Here is a 5,422-nt window from a genome sequence, read left to right on the forward strand (position 1 = left end):
GTAATATGTAACAGTTTTGACCTCGAAAAATGAATTACAAAATTGATGCAGCATGACAATGACCAACACATGACTAGCCATGCAAATGCTATTCTTGAAGAGCATCCACCACAAACGCCAATATTCCCATGTTTATTATAGCTGCAAATACTCAAAGGCTTAAATGAGAGCACAGTGGAACTTAGAAATGACAACCTGAGAGATGAAGACTGTCAACAACCAAAGAGAGACGGCTGTCATGACAATTTTGAGCAGCAAACATTGTGCAAGACTATACTTGATGGATGGGCGTACTAATGATCATGGTGAAAATTCATTACACAACCAGACAAAGCCTTCCACCTTTGGGAAGCTTGTTTGTTAGCAAGAGCTTCTCCATCAGCCCCTCAGCCAAACACTTGGCGATGTCTTTGGGTCACCCAATGACTTACAATCATGGGATAGAGGCCAACCTCCACAACATCCACTTGGCACACCTCAACATTGTGTACATGCTGTTGGAAATTGGAATCGCTCCTCCGTATGGAACTTACAGGCCTGTAAGAGGATTTGGCATGAGATGCATGCACTACATAGAGTTCAGATCTGCTCAGATACAACTTATATGGGCGTACTATACTAGTGCTTATGTGAAAGGAGGTCGTATGCCACACCAGCACCTGGGTACAAGAGGGCAATGGGACATTCATGAGGCCTTGTCAGCGCTGCACCAAGCTTATATGACCAACTCATCTGTCGTTTTCAGATTATGTGGCTCTTCATATGCCAGGGGCACCAGGGCAAGGAATGTGAGCTACTTCTGTGGCAAAGCGAGCTACTACTACTTCAGATTGGAATAAGAATTCGAAATTATTGATGGGCACAAATTTCCTCAGGTTTTAGCATAACCAATGCTTGAAATAGGAAAATTTGCTTGTCAATATCTAATTTTCTCTGGGCAAAAATATTCTTGTTTTAGCAAAATAAGCAGAAAAATTAAGTGAATTTGCAAGTCAAAGTGTGAATATGCAAGGATGCCTAAAGAATACACACAGTACTTACTGTAAGATCTGCACAAGGAGGAGGAATATGCATGAAATCGCACATCATAGATGCAACAGGGAAATAGCTACATTTTTAATCAGTGGTTTCTTAAAGAAGACAGATATGATATAATTGCACAAAACGATGATGCTTATGGGAGAAAACCAGCAGTTCACCAAACAGAGATTTTAAAAACAAAATGCCTCGCTTTTCTTAATATGAAAACAAAAATAGCTTCGAGAAACACTTTCCAAAATGATTATCAGAGGAAAAGCATCAGAGGAAGACCTTCATCAGTAGGCATGCAAGGCCATAACAAAATTTGAACCAGCAAGCTTTGGATATGCACCATAGATTCATGGTAGAGAGACAGCTTGCCTCTTAACTACACATTTGAAAAGAAAATTTATGTCAATAACTGGTCTATACACTGTCTACGCAAAGTGAACAACTAATTTGGTGGCGCAACTGGTGGTCTTACCCAAAGCGAGCTGCAGAGAGCAAAGACACAAGACTTTGCTTCTAGTGTGGCATGATTTTGTACTGCATACTCCAACTGTTTCCTCAACAAAGGCAGAATAATCTGCTGATCATAGATGGATTCATTATATACGTATATTAAAAACTCATGAGGACAACATTGCATTAAACAAAATACACAAAAAAACAAGAAACGTATAACAACGATCCACCTCATACTGCCTGCTTTTCAAGCAAAAGTCACATAATTTCCATCAATCAGAATAGTAAATGAAAGTAACAGTTCTCTAGAATGATGAAAGAACAAATTCCAACAAACTGAACAGATTGTTTTATTCAGGGTCCAGTATCACTATAAGTAGAGAAGCCCTTTTGCAAGTTCCTTGTAATTTTGCAAGGGCAATTGCCACATAATCAAGGAAGCTAGGAGGGCACATAAGTAGTCTTTAGAGAAGAAAGATCACTTATCACTGACTGTGGGCCTAAAGTGAAGCATCCTCAGTTTTAAAGGGATGTAACATGATATAAGCATTAAAACGCCATGTATGGTGTTGTACATAGCACAGAACATGTTTACTTGTCTCTAAGACCATATGTATCGGCTTTTTCACTTTCCATAAATCATGTGAACTCTCTCTGTCTCTGTCTCTGTCTCTCTCTCTCTCTCTCTCTCTCTCGTGGTAATGATATGCCCTTACTATGCACACATCAGGAAAAAGTTCAGCTCTCTTCTTGAGGCACATAACAGACTGGCTGATTTGCTACATAAGGCGTCACCCTCAGCTTTAGGAACATTTGTATCTAAGCTTTTCAAGCACGGAAGCTCACCCAGACATAAAGGTAGTTTCTCTTATTACCCTCCCCTTTGAGGGAGGAGTCTTTATGTATGTAAGGTTTTGTATTGTTTCAGGTCCCATAGGCTGATTTTTGGTCTTCAGAGGACGATAATATATTCTTCTTCTTCTTCTTCTTCTCTTCTCTCTCTTTCTTGTCCCCTTTAAAAAAATTTGATTGGGGAACATGAGGTTGGTCTTCACAACCTTTATGCCCCCAACATAGAGAGGATCATGGGAAGGAACTTCTCTCTTGGGCCCCCATTGCAAACTCTTGGATTATTGGAGGTGACTTCAACATGATGAAGTTGTCTTCAGATAGAAAGAGAAGGTGTCATCCACTTCCTAGAGAAAGCAGCTTAGGATGCCTTCCTTTTCCAGCTTAGTGGCAGAGATAGCTTGAACAAATGATGCCTTTCAGACTTTGCCTCATTCGCTCATGTTCTCATGGTCGAACAGGAGACTACATGTGAAAATCCATGCGTGGATAGACAAATTTATGTTAAGTGATTAGAGGTGGAAACCCATGGTGCAATGCATAATGGGCCGCCTTTGTCTAATGCCCAATCATCTAACGGTTATGTTGATTTTTGAACCCCATTTGAGATGCCACTCTGCCAGTATTCAGAGGATGGCCTCATAGAGGATGTTTTGTAGATTTTGGTGTCTCATTTCCAAGATGAAGTGCCATCTCCTTTTCATGTGGCAACATTTCTTACCATTTGGTACTTCTCTTAAGAAATAAAGTATAATCTCTATTATAAATTGACTTCGGTCAAAGAATGTTAACTTTGGTTAACTATGAATAAGTTTTATTGTTTTACTTTTGCTTTGCATTGGTAAAAGAGAACTGTGAGGATGAGTCCAAGAACTAGGAATGCATGCATTTCGCTAACCTCTAATGGGTAAGAGTGTTGGAAATTGTTTGTGCAATGTGTAGGACCCAAGAGAGTGCAACAAGGACCTAAGATTGGGGAGAAAATGCACAAAAAGCAGGTCCCACAAGGCTCTAAAGCAAGGACAAGGGGGCGCCTCTTTAAAAAGAGGGCCCACAAGACTAAAAAGACACCTAAAGCCTCCAAATTAGGAAGTAAATCCTAAATCTTGGCTTTTATGTAAAAGTAGCTTTTAGAAAGCAGGCCCTAGCTTTTTGCTAGGCCAAGTCTATAAAAGAAAGGGCCAAGGCCTGCCAGATGTATTCAGAGTTGTACTCAATTCCATGCTCTCTCAAGAGCCAGTTGTACACATATTATTCTATTGCAATAAAGACCTTCGGAGGGGTCCAGCCCTTGGGAATCAACTATCTCTTCTCCAGGCTGAACTGCAATTTACTCTAGCTCCAAGATCTTGTATCATCTGCACGTGTAAGTGCCGTACGAAAGAGAGAACCTACTGCCATTTCTGTTTCAGCCATTTGTACTTCCTGCGATTAGGGTTTCCAACCCTACCTGGTGCCCACCAGAGATGTTGCAAATTCACTCCAGGGCACCTAGACCTGCTGCGAATTGATTCCAGGGAGCCTAGCATTGCTGCAGTTTGGTTTCAGTCTTATCAGAGTGCGGTTTTCCTACTTTCCTTGGTAGCAATAGTCCAAAGACTCCTTGAACAGATCCGAATAGACTTCAAGCAGCGGCAAGTGGAGTTAGCAGGCGCGAGATAGTTGCATGGGATATCAACGATGTTGAAGAAGACACGTCGGGCTAAATCCGCTATATTATTTTGAGTATTTTTGGGGTCATATCTTGACTAGTGTACAACCAAGAGCCATACCTACCCATACTTCATCGCGCATCGGGCCGGCTCCCATCTTCACCCGTAAGCGTTTACCTCCTTGGAAGGAGTAGGGGTTTTGCAATTAATTGCTTTAGGCCCAGTCAAGTTTGATTCAGTGGGTTCAATTTTCCATCTCCCACATCATGGTTTATGAACGAGGCGGCTCAGCTACAAGGAGACGCCCTATTGCACCTAATGAAGATCTCGATGAAGAATTCATAAAGGAAAGAATCGAGGAGTTCCAGTCCCTGAGAAAGATACCTTGATTTCAGCACCTGTTCGAGGAGATGATGTCTTAGCACGTTCCATGTTCCACAAAGAAGGAATTGACCGATTATCTCCCTCAGTTTCTAACGAATCTCCTAGGCAGCATCGTGCCTCAAGAAAACGTTCCCAAAGTTCTCCTTTAGTCCAAAGGTATTCAGATTCAAGGAAAAGAGGAAGGAGTCCAAAGTCTCATGGAAGATGAAGCAGAAAGCACATCTTCCTCCAGTTCCTTTTCTTCTTCTTCTTCTTCTTCTTCTTCTTCCTCTTCATTCCGAGAGCATTCATCTTCTGGTGCAAAAGGAGGAAGAACAAATCAAGACGAAAGGATTTCAAAGAAGGAGGCAAGTCCATCAAATTTTCTACATTTGATGGAAAGTACGGGGCAAGTGAGAAAGATTTGGACTTGATCCAACAGTTCAACATAGCTTTCTAGACATGAAATTATCATGAGAAGTCAAAATTGAAGATTGTAAATCTCCATCTTACAAGCAATGCCAGAGCATGGTGGGGAGCTCGTTTAGTGGCAGATGAAGTACCCAAGAGGTGGAAGAGTTTCAAGAAGCAATTTTTCGAGCAATTTTCGCCAAAGAATTTTTATGATGAGGTTCATACAACTTGGGAGAGTGTATCCATGAGAGCTACGGATACGGTTGACACTTACGATCAGAATTTCTTTTCAGCATACCTCCACATTACTCCCTTCAAGGAACTTTCAGAGAAGACAAAGATGCAAAAGTACCAAGCTGGTCTACATCCAAGTATTCACACCCAGGTGAGCATTGAATGCAAGACAAAGCTATGAGATTTGATGCACTCAGCCCTAGTGGTTGAGGAAACGAAGAGAGATCAGCTACGAGCAATGACTACCTCAAAAGGTAAATATGGAGACGCCTTCAAAAGGAACATGGTCAATAGTTCAGGGACAAAGACGACTCCAGTTTCAGAACCCGAGAGGTACATTGAAGCCCTACAAAGGGAAGCCGAAGTTTCCACCAGAGAAAATAGAGTCCTTCTGAAAGGAGGAAAAAGTGTTTCCATTGTGGAAA

General features: G+C 41.4%; 1 long non-coding RNA gene across 1 annotated transcript; it reads right to left on the reverse strand.

Moving 5' to 3' along the window:
* Positions 1-1,285: 1,285 nt before the first annotated feature.
* LOC147883539 (uncharacterized) lies at positions 1,286-5,207 on the reverse strand. Its single transcript, XR_015543782.1, has 4 exons — positions 4,863-5,207; positions 4,371-4,661; positions 1,505-1,606; positions 1,286-1,408 (listed from the first exon to the last, which is right to left on the reverse strand). It is a non-coding gene; the product is annotated as an uncharacterized LOC147883539 (long non-coding RNA).
* Between the last annotated feature and the right edge of the window lie 215 nt (positions 5,208-5,422).

Source organism: Dipteris shenzhenensis, chromosome 28 (genome assembly GCF_047967505.1).
Source record: "Dipteris shenzhenensis isolate YYH24624 ecotype China chromosome 28, Dip_SZ_1.0, whole genome shotgun sequence".
NCBI classification, from domain to species: Eukaryota; Viridiplantae; Streptophyta; class Polypodiopsida; order Gleicheniales; family Dipteridaceae; genus Dipteris; species Dipteris shenzhenensis.